At 42.1% G+C, this 15,440-nt stretch overlaps 1 protein-coding gene across 1 annotated transcript in view; it reads right to left on the bottom strand.

The window, feature by feature from the left end:
- PTPRM (protein tyrosine phosphatase receptor type M) overlaps positions 1 to 15,440 on the bottom strand; it is an 812,937-nt gene that overhangs the window by 65,376 nt on the left and 732,121 nt on the right. The window lies entirely within an intron of this gene.

Below are 15,440 nucleotides of genomic sequence, written 5' to 3'. Positions count from 1 at the left end.
ATTGGTTTGGACAAAGCCTGTTGTGCAAAAACTTGTCTGGCCTTTGGAATTAGTGGTTTTCAGTTCCATGTGATCTGACTCTATGTGTGCTTCAGGGAAGCCTTCAGAACACCAAGACTGGTGTCCTTTGCTGCTATCAGAGCTGCTCAATTTCTGCAAGACTTCAAAAGCAGAAGGAAAATACGTTTCTCCAAGCTTATGATATAGCTTATTGTCTTTCCAACCCATGTCTGTCCTTTGTTTCAAAATGATGATAATCTTTGCACTTTGAGAAGGATGCAAGATATTGGTGAAAAAATAAGTGGTTCCCTTTGATACATCCTTCTGGAAGGAAGCATGAACAGGTGTAGAATTATTAATTTTTATGAAAACTGTATGGGTATACACTATACCTGCATTAAAGCCTGAACTGCCTTTGTGTTACTGAAAGTGTGTCTTTTGGAATCCACATGATGATAATGATAAGAATCACAGCTCATATTTATTGAGCAGCTGCTTGCAGAGCTGGTATCTGAGCCTAGACAGTCTAACTCTGGAATCCACTCTCATTAGCCTCTCTTCTCCATTGCCACTTGGAGGGGAAAGTCTTATCCTAGCAACTGACATAAAAAAGAATTTTGTATATGGAAAGAATTTGGGGACCCCCGTTTCAAAGATTTGATCATGGCAATGTTGCATAAGCATAGCAGTATGTGTGAATAAAACCAGCAATGGGGTGATCCTTAGCATGACCTGCGCTTGGAACTGAAATGTTCCAAAGCATTTCTCAAAATCCCATCTACCTAAATGAACCTTATTTGGATTTTGCTCTTTGTGGACTATATTCAGCCCTCCTCTAGAATCAGGCCTCCCTGGCAGTTACATAAACATTTTCAGCGTGCAGTGGTACCACTGTGAATGGGAAGGCAAAGGCTGCTATTATTCCTGATGTGGAAAGCTGAATGATAAAGGCAGACAAATCAGATTTGAGTGACAGGGGTAAAGATTAGGCCTCCAAAGAGAAAATCTTACAGAGAAAAGAAAGGGTTGGTAGGCAGCGTGTGGCAATAATCTGCTCTCCCCTGCAGAGACAAAGGCCCCGCTCCCGGAGGGACCTTTGGTTCTTGATCCCTGGGAAGGGTTGTATGGCAATATTGCCTAAAGAGCTGGGAAGAGACGCACGAGAAAGTGTTTGTAGCCTCAGAAGGGAGGCACATGACAGATGTTCACACCATAAAAGCCTCTTGCTGGCTGAGTCACAGAGCATTCATCAGGCCTGTCTCTAAAGAGAACCCTCATAAACTCATCTTGAGTACTTGTTCATGCTGTAAAGAGGGGACCAGAGAGAAGGCAATCAAGGAGAAAAAAAGAAGAAAGGCAGCCTTCAGAATGGAGGGGTTTGGTGACCCAAAGGATCTGGCTGCCTTCTGTCAGAAGAAATAAAGCAAAGGGAAAAACCTATATTCACATGCTTCAGGGGCCACTGCCAGAGAAATAAAAGCTTTCATTAGTCTCTGTATTCTTTAATTAAGCCTTTCTCAGTATGCAAGTGGGATCTGCTTTTACTTAAGAAAAAAGAGAATAAATCTAATGAATAAAAGAGAGATAAGTTGATTCCCTAGACATCGCACAGTGTAGGCAATCTCAAATTTTCAATGGCAGCGTGGGGCATTGCATCAGAAAATTTCCAGAAGCGTCCTTTTGAGTAAGAAGGCAAGGCACAAAAGTAACTTGCAATGGCCAGAAACTTCCTAAATTGTCTGCTGCAAACTTGTTCAAAACTGTGTCGGTGTGTGATCAAGGAACCTTGATCAGGAAAATGGCTCCAGTTCTGCACTGGGTCTCACTTTTCCACCTGCTATGGAGTACGGGCGAGGGAGACAAATAGCCTAAAGTAGTTCCCAGATCTGGTCTTACTGCAAAACCAGAACTTAGTACTGGCTGTTTATATATACACCAGCACTATGTAGTTCCTGAGGTCAGTGCTGAATTTTCAACCCTGTCTGAGACAGACAGACGGTACGTTCACAGAAATATTTGTTCAGTTTTGGATGAACTGGGTCTGAGAGCAATTTGCTTTGAAAGGGCCCATGATGCCGGAGGTCCCAGAAGCCAGCACTGGGGCCTGTGGCTCTGGGTACTCAGCTCCAGCTCTATCTTTTCAAAGGGCTGAACCTGGAAGAAAGACATGACCTCATATTTTTCCTTGATTGGACAAAATGCCCCTCAGGAGACCGGAAACACTTTTGGTTTCTCCAAAGTTGAACACTGCATGCAATCTCTGCAAATATTCATGAATGTTAATCCAAACAGTTTACAAATACTTTTGTATACATGACTCACTTGAACTTATATGGATGAAAGTCACTTAAAGCGATTTGTGCTTTAAGTTCCAACTGTTTCAATGACAAAACAGGGGAGCTGGACTTCAAGACTTTTAAAGTTTCTACCAGCTTGAAAAGATTCCAGAATTTTCTACTTCAAATGAGGAACACTGGTAAATTATTCTAACAGACTCAAAAAGCATTTGGAACAATTTAAAACTGGATGCCTGCTTGACAGCAGCATTGTTTGTCTTCCAATTATTCTGTGTTGGTTTAGGTTCCATTACTCAAGGGACATGTTTCCACCATGGCATCTATAACAATATACGTGGATGCCACCTACTGCAATCTATTTTTGGTTTTATCTTTTAATTTGCAACCTGTCTTTAAATGTTCTCACTAGTAATGAGTAGGTGTATTAAGAGCATAGGGTGAGAAATGTTTGTGATCTGACCTTTTGGCTAATTGGCCAGTCTGCTGAAATTAATCTGGTGAAGAAAAATTATGGCTTCAAAGGCAGTTTGTGGAGAAGCTGTTAATTGCAATTGTTCATTCTTCTTTGGAAAACTGTGCAGGGAGAGTAACATGCAGTGGGTCCTCCATGGAGAGCTTGGCCATGGGCATATGGAATGCATACCTCATGAAGGGTCACTGTTTGCCTGGGTATAAATGACATCTCCTCAAAGCCTCCCTATTTAAGTTTGAAAACTAGAGACCACTTTACCTGGAGACTCTTTTAAATCAACCTCAAAGATGATACAATAAGCAACTCCAAACACAGTCTACAACTGATTGGCAATATGGCGGCCACTTAGCTGGGAAGAACAATGACAGCTACTGTACTTGTACACACTGGTAGTTGAAGGAATAAAAACAAAAGTTGTTTACTAAAGGTTTAGCTCTTCATTAAAACTTTTTTTTTCTCTCAATTCTACCGAGAAATAATTTCAAGGGTTCATCTCCATCTGGAGGCCAGTATGCAGGAGACAAAAGCTTCTTCAGAGTGTGTAGAACTTGCATCGACACTGACAAGTCTCTGCTCCAAGTGTGACTTGCTGAGGAGGGTTAAGTGTACCTATTCTAAGCACCATTATTCACTGCTTCAGAGGCCAGAGGTAGAATGTGGAGCTAGGAAAATATAAACCACATTTATCTTTCTGAAAAATCCTTAAGAAAAATAATCATACTGCATGGAGTATGTGGAAGACATGGAGAAGAAAACCAGATCGACAGCAAACAGAAGGAAGTCACTATAGCAAAGTTTCAACCGTAGTGCAGTAGTTGACGACTGGGAGGTGTTTCTGCTAGAAACCTTCACTCCCCACATTTTTGTTATTTTCATGTTAAAAGTCTGCTCCTAGCTCAAGGTCTCTGGAGGACGTTTATTTTCAGGCTTCTCTTTTTCTCTTTTCAAATTATCAATAAATAATAATTATGGACAAATAAAACTGATTATATCCAGTGTATATGGGAGGGGGATATGCACAGGTAGGATCAGCGCAGAGATAAGCTAAGTTGTTTAACAGGATGGATTATCTCCAAAAGCAGTGCCTTGATTGGCTGGCACTTTGGAAGAAAAAGTGTTAATAAGAATCGGGAGTTGATCAGCTGGTACTCCGAAAAGACATGGTCACAGAAATTGGAGATCAATGATCCCCAAATCTACCCAGGTGAGTAGAAGCTTTGCTTGGTTGGAATGTTCTACCGTCTAACTGGTGTCTGGCACACAGTAACTCCCAATTCATTCATTTATTTATTCCTTCCCTCACTCACTCATTCTTGGTTTCTCACTGGGCATCTGCTTCGTGTCAGTGCTCCACCAGGCAGTGGGTATGTACTTTTTGAATTAATAAATGAACTCTGTGGATGTTCCTCTGATGCCAGGACATGACACAAACTTCTGTCCAGGCATCTTCCTCTTTAGCTGGCCTGCAATGCAGAATGTGCTTGCCAGGAGGAGGGCGGTTCTGCCTGACGGACAGTGATATTTCTCATGGTAAATGGCTATCTGGTAACTGGTTTTCTTATCAGTCCCAGTGTGATGGGCATCCAGAAATATGACACTGAGCATCCAGAGTCTCTGTGAACAAAAGATGTTCTATCTTCAGATTGTTAAAATCCACACATTTTAATCTTGAGGATAGGTGCCTTGACACTCATTTTATCATTTATTTTTGGGGAGATTGTGCTAATTTGACAGGCCTGACTACCCCACTGGAATTCTGACCTCAGCCTTGATCTTGCTGCCACGTAGAGTCTCTTTCTGTGACCGTCAGTGTTCGCTCCCTGGACTAGTGGGTCTCAAACAGGTGCCCAGAGGCCCGCTGGGGAGCAGGGAGACTCTGGAATCTTAGTGTCATATTTCAGGACATCTGAGACCATTTTAATTAAGAGGTATTTTCAGATATGACTATATCATAGAAAATTTGCTTTTTTTGGGTAAAGGAAGATCATAACTTAGAAGGAAGGGATTAGATTTTGAGGGGCAAGCTTCAGTTCAGGAGAAAGAGCATAAACTCTGAGCCTCTTATCCAGGATGAGAATCACATGGTATCAGGCAGCATTTGACATGGAAAGGAGGAAAAGCATCCAGAACCTTTTGGGCACACTGCCAGCCCTCAACTACATGTTAGTTCTGTTTTCCACCCCTGCTGCTCCCCAGAGCCTTCTTTCCTATATTTATGAAATGAGACGAGTAATACCCAAATTCGTCAGAGGATAGAAAATTAGTTATACCAGAAAGCCTAGCACTTAATAGGCACTTAATATTTATCGAATCAATGGACAAATAAAAATGCTAAGTTTCAAAAAGAAGTGTATTATATCAAGCAAAACTATGAATATAGGAAGAAAATATATTTATCATTTTTTATTACATGAGAAGGAACACACTTAAAAATCAACCATTTTGACACTATATTTAATATTAGAAGACATTTTAGTTGTATGCAACTTAGATTATTTCTTTTAAATTTTATTTTATTTTATTATGTTATTCACCATAAAACACATCATTAGTTTTTGATGTAGTGTTCCATGATTCATTGTTTGCGTATAACAACCACTGCTCCATGCAGTACGTGCCCTCCTTAATACCCATCACCGGGCTAACCCATACTCCCACCCCCCTCCCCTCTAAAACCCTCAGTTTGCTTCTCGGAGTCCATAGTCTCTCATGGTTCGTCTCCCCTTCTGATTTCCCCCCCTTCATTTTTCCCTTCCTTCTCCTAATATCCTTTCATGCTATTCCTTATGTTCCACAAAAAAGTGAAACCATATGATAATTGACTTTCTCTGCTTGGCTTATTTCATTTAGCATAATCTCCTCCAGTCCCATCCATGTTGATGTAAAAGTTGGGTATTCTGATGGCTGAGTAATAGTCCATTGTATATATGGACCACATCTTCTTTATCCATTCATCTGTTGAAGGGCATCTTGGCTCTTTCCACAGTTTGGCTATTGTGGACATTGCTGCTATGAACATTGGGGTGCATATGGCACTTCTTTTCACTATGTCTGTGTCTTGGGGGTAAATACCCAGTAGGCAATTGCTGGGTCATAGGGTAGCTCTATTTTTAATTTTCTGAGGCACCTCCACACTGTTTTCCATAGTGGCTGTACCAACTTGCATTCCCACCAATAGTGTAAGAGGATTCCCCTTTCTCCACAACCTCTCCAACATTTGTTGTTTTTTGCCTTCTCAATTCTTGCCTTTCTAACTGGTGTAAGGTGGTATCTCAATGTGGTTTTGATTTGAATTTCCCTGATGGCTAATGATGATGAACATTTTTTCATGTCTGTTAGCCATTTGTATGTCTTCTTTGGAGAAGTGTCAGTTCATATCTTCTGCCCATTTTTTGACTTGATTATTTGTTTTTTGGGTGTTGAGTTTGAGAAGTTCTTTATAGATCTTGGAAATCAAAGCTTTGTCTGTAGTGTCATTTGCAAATATCTTCTCCCATCATTCTGTGGGTTGCTTCTTTGTTTTGTTGACTGTTTCCTTAGCTGTGCAGAAGCTTTTTATCTTGATGAAGTCCCAAAAGTTCATTTTTGCTTTTGCTTCACTAGCCTTTGGAGATATATCTTGAAAGAAGTTGCTGTGGCTGATGTCGAAGAGGTTACTGCCTATGTTCTCCTCTAGGATTTGGATGGATTCCTGTCTCACATTGAGGTCTTTCAACCATTTTGTTTATCTTTGTGAGTGGTGTTAGAGAATGGTCGAGTTTCATTCTTCTGCATGTGGCTGTCCAATTTTCCCAGCACCATTTGTTGAAGAGACTGTTTTTTTCCCATTGTATATTTTTTCCCGCTTTGTCAAAGATTATTTGACCATAGAGTTGAGGGTCCATATCTGGGCTCTCGATTCTGTTCCATTGGTCTATATGTCTGTTTTTGTGCCAGTACCGTGCTGTCTCGGTGATCACTGCTTTGTAACATAGCTTGAAATCAGGCAATGTGATGCCCCCAGTTTTTTCTTTTTCCACATTTCCTTGGTGTTTTGGGGTCTTTTCTGATTCCATACAAATTTTAGGATTGTTTGTTCCAGCACTTTGAAAAACGTCATTGGAATTTTGATCGGGATGGCATTGAAGGTATAGATTGCTCTGGGTAGCATAGACATTTTAACAATGTTTATTCTTCCGATCCATGAGCACGGAATATTTTTCCATCTCTCTGTCTTCTTCAATTTCTTTCATGAGTGTTCTGTAGTTCCTAGAGTATAGATCCTTTACCTCTTTGGTTAGGTTTATTCCGAGGTATCTTATGGTTTTTGGTGCTATTGAAAATGGAATCGTTTCTCTAATTTCTCTTTCTACAGTTGTATTGTTAGTCGATAAGAAAGCAACTGATTTCTGTGTACTGATTTTGTATCCTGCCACATTACTGAATTGCTGTATGAGTTCTGGTAATTTGGGGATGGAGTCTTTTGGGTTTTCCACATAAAGTATCATGTCATCTGAAAAGAGAGAGAGTTTGACTTCTTCTTTGCCAATTTGAATACCTTTTATTTCTTTTTGTTCTCTTATTGCTGTTGCTAGGATTTCTAGTACTATGTTGAACAACAGTGGCAAGTGGACATCCTTGACGTGTTCCTGATCTTAAGGGAAAGGCTCTCAGCTTTTCCCCATTGAGGATAATATTCACTGTGGGTTTTTCATAGATGGATTTTATGAAATTGAGGAATGTTCCCTCTATCCCTATACTCTGAAGAGTTTTAATCTGGAAAGGATGCTGTATTTTGTCAAATGCTTTTTCTGCATCAATTGAAAGGACCATATGGTTCTTCTCTCTCCTCTTATTAATGTGTTCTATCACATTGATTGATTTGTGAATGTTGAACCACCCTTGCATCCCAGAGATAAATCCCACTGGGTCATGGTGGATGATCCTTTTAATGTATTGTTGGATCCTATTAGCTAGGATTTTGTTGAGAATTTTGGAATCCATATTCATCAGGGATATTGGTCTGAAATTCTCCTTTTTGATGGGGTCTTTACCTGGTTTGGGGATTAAGGTAATGCTGGCCTCGTAGAATAAGTCTGGAAGCTTTCCTTCTGTTTATTTTTTGAAACAGCTTCAGGACAATAGGTATTATTTCTTCTTTGAATGTTTGGTAGAATTCCCCAGGGAATCCATCAGGCCCTGGACTCTTGTTTGGGGGCAGGTTTTTGATCACTGCTTCAATCTTGTTACTGGTCACTGGCCTAGTCAGGTTGTCAATTTCTTCTTGTTTCAGTCTTGGCAGCTTATAGGTTTCCAGGAAGGCCTCCATTTCTTCCAGTTGCTTACTTTATTGGCATATAGTTGTTGATAATAATTTCTAATAATTGTTTCTATTTCCTTGGTGTTAATGATGATCTCTCCCCTTTCATTCATAATTTTATTAATTTGGGTCCTTTCTCTTTTCTTTTGGATAAGTCTGGCCAGTGGTTTATCGATCTTATTAATTCTTTCAAAGAACCAGCTTCTAGTTTCGTTGATCTGATCTACTGTGTTTCTGGTTTCTAATTCTAATTGGTCTCTTCTCTAATCTTAATTATTTCTCTTCTAATGCGTGGCTTAGGCATCGTTTGTTGCTTTTTCTCTAGTTCTTTAAGGTGTAAAGGTAGTTGGTGAATTCCGGATTTTTCTATTTTTTTGAGTGAGGCTTGGATGGCTATGTATTTCCCCCTTGGGACGGCTTTTGCAGTATCCCCTAGGTTTTGGACTGATGTGCTTTTGTTCTCACTGGTTTCCATGAATTGTGTTCTTTTTTGATTTCCTGGTTGACCCAAACATTCTTGAGCAGAGTGGTCTTTAGCTTCCAAGTGTTTGAATTTCTGCCAAATTTTTTCTTGAGATTGAGTTCCAGTTTTAAAGCATTATGGTCTGAGAATATGCAGGGAATAATCTCAATCTTTTGGTATTGGTTGAGACCTGATTTGTGACCCAGTATGTGGTCTATTCTGGAGAAAGTTCCATGTGCGCTCAAGAAGATTGAGTATTCTGTTGTTTTAGGGTGGAATGTTCTGTATATATATCTATGAGGTCCATCTGGTCCAGTATGTCATTCAAAGCTCTTATTTCTTTGTTGATTTTCTGCTTAGATGATCTGTTGCTGAGAGTGGAGTATTGAGGTCTCCTACAATTAATGTATTGTTATCAACATGACTCTTTATTTTGGTTAACAGTTGGCTTATGTAGATGGCTGCTCCCATGTTGGGGGCATAGATATTTACAATTGTTAGATCTTGTGGGATAGACCCTTTAAGAATGATATAGTGTCCTTCTGTGTCTCTAACTACAGTCTTTAGCTTAAAATCTAATTTGTCTGATTTAAGAATTACTACCCCAGCTTTCTTTTGAGATCCGTTGGCATGGAAGATGGATCTCCATCCCTTCACTTTCTGCCTGAATGTATCTTTAGGTTCAGAATGACTCTCTTTTAGACAGCATATGGATGGGTCCTGTCTTTTTATCCAATCTGCAACCCTGTGCCGTTTTATGGGAGCGTTTAGATTGTTCACGTTGAGAGTGATTATTGAAAGATAGGAATTTATTGTCATCATGTTGCCTGTGAAGTCCTTGTTTCTATAGATTGTCTCTGTAAATTTCTGTTCTATATCACTTTTGGGGTCTTTCTCCTTTTATAGAACGCCCCCTTAATATTTCTTGCAGGGCCGGCTTAGTGGTCACGTATTCTTTCAGTTTCTGCCGGTCTTGGAAGCTCTCCATCTCTCCATCCATTCTAAATGACAGCTTTGCCAGATAAAGTATTCTTGGCTGCACGTTCTGCTCGTTTAGTACCCTGAATATGTCTTTTTAGGCCTTTCTGGCTTGCAAGGTCTCTGTGGATAGGTCTGACATTATTCTGATGTTTCTCTCTCTGAACATAAGGAATCTCTTCCCCCTCACTGCCCTTAAGATGGTTTCCTTGGTTCTAAGATTTGCAAGTTTTACTATTACATGCCAGGGTGTTTGCCTGTTTTCCTTGATCTTGGGAGGCGTCCTTCCTGCCTCTAAGACACGAATGTTTGTTTCATTCCCCAGATTAGGGAAGTTCTCAGCTACGATTTGCTTAAGTATATCTTCTAGTCCTCTCTCTCCACCCCCTCAGGTATCCCAATAATTCTGACATTGGAACGTTTCATGGTGTCACTTATTTCTCTGATTCTGTTTTCACGGATTTTGAGTTGTTTCTCCCTGGCCTTTTTATCCTTCTTTTCTATCAATTGGGCTTCTAGATCACTAATTCGTTCTTCTGCCTCGCTTACCCTAGGTGTTAGATTATCTAGATTAGATTGGATCTCATTGATAGCATTTTTAGGTTCTGCCAGTTCAGCTTTCATTTCTGCCCTTAGAGACTCTATGTTGCCATTAATCGATTTCTCCATTCTAGCTATTGTCTTCACAACTGCTACCCTGAATTTCATTTCTGACATCTTGGTTATATATGTATCCATTTGTAAATCTGTGGCAGAAGTTACAGTCTCTCAAGTGTTTCCTATTTGGGGGTTCCTCCTCCTAGTCATTCTGTTGAGGGGTGGCTGAGGGAATGTACAGAGTCCAAATTATTGATCACAACCCAAGCAAGTTGCACCTGTTTTATGGGAACCTTAGGGTTGGGGGCTTCTTGTTCTCCCCGCCTGTCTTCTACAGGAGGGGCCTGCCGCACTGTTACTCAGGCAACTCTGTTTGGGCGGAGTTGCCCTGCCACCTGTGGTGGGGGATGGGCTCAGTGGAAACCAGTTTTTTGGGGCTTTTGTTCTCTGGCACCTTTCCCTGGTGGCTTTCTGCATCTCTTCTGTGAGTCAGAGCAGAAGAGACCATTTCCAACCCTCTACCTCAGAGCAGAGAGATCACAGTCTGTTCTTCAGTGAGCTCTCCAGGCCACATTATCTCTGTTTCTGTCTATGCTGCTATAAACTGCAGTGTCCTGGGTTGTGCGCCCCTCAGCAGCGCTCCCAGTCCTTGCCTTCAGGTAGGGCATGTCTCTGCCCTTCGTGCTTCTAAAACCGCCAGCTGCCCCCAGTTCGCATGCGTGGCCCTGCCGCTCTGGTTTCATTCTGGGTGGCTGCCCTAAAGTCCTTTCACTGCTACCAGTCTGCGACTCTGTGTCCTGTCCCCAGCATGGGAGGCTATCGCTCACCGGAGGTGTAGGATCGCCAGGGCTCCCTCCCTCTTCCATTTATCTTCGGATATCTGCCCAAGGAATCATGGCTCCCCACTTCATACCTCGAAACCAACCACCTGTGATATTCTGTTTGTAGAGATCCAGATATATCTGCTTACATCTCAGGCTGATTTCATCGGTGTTCAGAGTGGTCTGGTAGATATCCAGCCCTCATTTTCGTGGACCAGTTGGAATAGGGTCCCCCACTCCTCTGCCATCTTTTCCTCCCTCCCTCCCCTGGCAACTTAGATTATTGAATAAAAGCTACAACTGCCTCACTGTCATTACTGTTGTCTGAATTATTTGTTTGTACCCCAGATTTTTTGTGTGTGTGGTTATTCCCTGTTACCTTTGTTTCCAGTTTTCTCTAAAGGATAATTCCATACTAACTAATCCTTTTTTTTTTTTTTGAGAGAAAGAGAGAGAGAGAATCTTGAGCAAGCTCCACACCCTGCAGAGAGCCCAATGCGTGGCTCGATTTCATGACCTTGAGCTCATGACCTGAGCCGAAATCAAGAGTCAGACCCTTAACTGACTGTGCCATTTAGGTGCCCCCAACTAATCTTCTTTTTTTTTTTTTTTAAAGATTTTATTTATTTATTTGAGACAGAGAATGAGATAGAGCATGAGAGGGTCAGAGGGAGAAGCAGACTCCCCGCCGAGCAGGGAGCCCGATGCGGGACTCGATCCCGGGACTCCAGGATCAGGACCTGAGCCGAAGGCAGTCGCTTAACCAACTGAGCCACCCAGGCGCCCCTAACTAATCTTCTTAAAGCACTGTTTTCACCACCACATGGCTCTCTGTCATGTCTCTTCTACCCTCTCTGTCCCCCTTTTTTAAAAGATTTTATTTATTTATTTATTTATTTATTTATTTATTTATTTATTTATTTGACAGAGAGAGAGACAGAGCAAGAGAGGGAACACAGCAGGGGGAGTGGGAGAGGGAGAAGCAGGCTTCCTGCAGAACTATTTCTGTGCCTCCGTGTGCCTCCCTGACCTTGGTAGTCCTGCCGTTCATCCCGTCCTCTGTCGTCCGACACAGGAGCCCTCCTTCAAGGCTAGCTGAAGACGTACCTCCTCCACTCACCCCACTGATGCTCTTTACCCCTTCTCTGGCTCCGAGAAATGGCAGTCAAGTGCTGAGGCACCACCACATGACTGTGACACGCCCTCCACATTTCATGATGTATGTTGGCTCCCCTGAGGGAATGACAGGCAAGTTCCTCTGGAGGGATCTGCCGATCTTCAAGCCCCGCTCCAGCCCACACATGAGCGGGGTTGTGAGGAAGAGGAGCTGGGTGCTGGGCAGGACATGTCCATCACAGACTGACAGCGTTTCCTTCCTCAACTAGCTCAAATTTATTAACATGCTTCAAAGCATGATCTCCCTTGGGGCAAGAGGGGCAGAGAGAATGAATGAAGAGGTTTCTAAAGCAGGACTCTTGAAGTCATTTTTAAAAATAAAACCAAACAATCATAAAAAGAACACTTCTCCAGGCCCCCCTCATTTGCAAACCACATGGCCGGCAGGTGTTCTCCTGAATCATCTTGGAGGAGTGATTCTAAATGTGTGCAGCTTCCTCCAGCTCGTGGCCCACACTGGGGTCTCCACGGGGTATCTTTTGATTGTGAAATATGATCGGTTCTGGGCAATCCTACCCACCTGCGTACTCATCTGCCCCTCACCGTCAGCCCTGCTTTTGAAATCCCCACTCTGAGTACAGACATGCAGTAACAAACGTGACTTCCTCTTCTCTGATTCCTGGTGTGCCAAATCATAAATCCTGAATGTTACAATTGTATTAGCGGCTGGTCAGGCAGGTGTGATGAAATGAATACTGGGTCATCGACACATTAGCTGCAGATGGAAAACAATTAAACAGAGTGGGGGTGGGCAGGAAGAACATATTAAAAAAGCCACAGATCTGGCTTGATTGTGGTCCCTTCAATTTGTAGAAACATGACCGTTATCATCAAAGGTCAAAGTCAGTTACTGGTACAAAAATCAATAAAGTTGAGGTGGGGGAGGAAGGGATCGAAGAGATAAATTCAGGACATGTCTTCTAGATTGAAGGGACTTGGTGAAAATCTACATATTTTAAACTATTGGGAATAATGCTGGTTGTCAGTAAACTGGACTGTTCATGTAGTTTTGTGGGTTCCTGCTATGAATAGGTTTTAAAGAATTGTATCAGTGCACACTAGGAAAGAAACAGAGTAAGGAGAGATTTTCAAATTGCATCTGCTTTATCACCCATTTTGTTAGATTCTTAGAATCAGACATTTGTGGTTTTTGTTTCTTTTTTTTTTTTTTAAAGATTTATTTAGTTATTTGAGAGAGCGAGAATGAGAGAGAGTACATGAGAGGGGGGAGGGTCAGAGGGAGAAGCAGGCTCCTCGCTGAGCAGGGAGCCCAATGCGGGACTCGATCCCGGGACTCCAGGATCATGACCTGAGCCGAAGGCAGTTGCTTTAACCAACTGAGCCACCCAGGCGCCCTGGTTTTTGTTTCTTTATGAAGGCAATCCATGGGCATGTTCTACCTCTCTGCGCCAATTACTGCAGAGTATCAAAAATCCTCTGGCAATCTGAGGCTAACAGTTCCATTATGTTTGTGTAACAAACTAGAAAAGAGATTCTAACTTTTGAACCCAGACCTCATGGTCTGAATGTATTACTCTTAACAGGATGTGTACTGTCTTGACTGAATGTTAAACTTAAAATATCTGCTCATTTCTTGGGGCCTGGGTAACTCAGTCAGTTGAGCGTCTGACTCTTGATTTTGGCTCAGGTCATGATCTCAGGGTTGTGGGATCAAGCCCCACATCAGGCTCTGCACTCAGCGGGGAGTCTGCTTCTCCCCCTTTCCCTCTATCCTCTGCCCCTTTCCCTGCTTGCACTCTTTCTCTCTCTCAAAAAAAAAAAAATCAAATTTGCTCATTTCTGCCCCTCCCCCTGCACCACCAGCAGTGATATAAGTACTGCCAGTTTTCCAAGTGCAATCTGTAGACCATCCCGTGCCGGGAAAGGTGCCATGCTCTGGCAAATGGCATTATGTAGCATCCTTTTCCATTAAGGGTACATGGGTGGTCTACCTCAAAGTGATTACATTTGCCATTTCTTAGCTGCCAACAAATGTATTTACTCATTAACACTTGATAGGTTGAATGCTCCCAAAGAGGGCTACTGAACAATTAAGTATGATTTAGATGAATTCTGAAGGCACCAGAAAGTAACTTCTCTAATGGCAGTTTTCTTCAAAGCATGATCTCCCTCGGGGCAAGAGGGGCAGAGAGGATTTATGAAGAAATGCCAGGTGAGGGGCATCGCAAAGGACTCTAGGGGTTTTAATCTCTACTTTGGCTGGCTGTTTAGTCACAGTAATCTAGAGGTCCTCAATTTTGAAAATTCAAATAAGATTTAACTTTAGGTTCGTGCTGTTTGTGAAAACATGGGCTGATAATCAGGAACTTAGTATTTTGTGTATTTTATGATCAAATGTTCACATACATTTATAAAAACTGCTAATTCCAAGTTATCATCAAATTTATTAAATCAGATCTGTTATGACGCTTACTTTAGAATATTCTGGAATCCATTAGCAGGTTTTTAAGGAACTAACAAAGGGTTCCTTTGAAAGCATCGATTGATTCAGCATGGAAGAAGCAAGGTATAGGAGAAGGCAACCAGGACTGGACTCAGAGGCCCTGGACACACATCCTCGTTCTGTCCCATCAGGTAAGAGTTTGCGCCAGGTGCTCGCTCTCTTAAGACCTTAGTAACTCCTATAAGGGTCTGCTTCCTGTCAGGTTCCAGCTGGGCATGCTCCATGTGACCTTTCTTCTGACTAGCCAAGTGACCCTGGAAGGAGCCATTACTAATTTCATTTCAGGGGAGGAAACATGCTGGAGGTTAAGTAGGCCGCCTAAACCCAGGTGTAGAATCACAAATGGTGACATGAGACTGTGGACTCTGTATGGTGCCACCCAGGTTCTGGCCAAGGCTGTCAGGATTAGGAGGACAAGGCCCCACGGTGGCTCCATTTCAGCCACATTTGGAGGTTTCTGCCCCAGAGCTCTGCTGTCCAAAACTACCAGTAGGGGATAGTCAAATAAAGCTATTTAAATCAATACTAAAATCTAAAACTCAGTTCTTCATTCACAATAGATACTTTTTGAGTATCTACTGGTGGCTACCATATCAACCAGCACAGATATGGAAGATTTCCACCATTACAGAGAGTTCTACTGGATAGTGCTGCTCTAAGTGTTGGCATTCTGCTCACTGGCTACAACCTATGACTCATTAACTGAACCTGACCTTGGTCCTTTAGCTACTTCTTTCCTCTTGTGGTCCATCAAACACCTCCAACCCTCCTGCCTCTAAGCCTAGACTTTCTAGCCATGATTTTCTTGGCATCCTTTATTCTCTTGCTCCTTGATATTCTGTTGGGCACCCCCTGCCAATCCCTAACCACTGG

The sequence above is a fragment of the Neomonachus schauinslandi genome, chromosome 14 (assembly GCF_002201575.2).
Source record: "Neomonachus schauinslandi chromosome 14, ASM220157v2, whole genome shotgun sequence".
Classification (NCBI taxonomy): domain Eukaryota; kingdom Metazoa; phylum Chordata; class Mammalia; order Carnivora; family Phocidae; genus Neomonachus; species Neomonachus schauinslandi.
The sequence above is the reverse complement of the archived record's forward strand: the minus strand, read 5'-3'. Positions and strand labels throughout refer to the sequence as shown.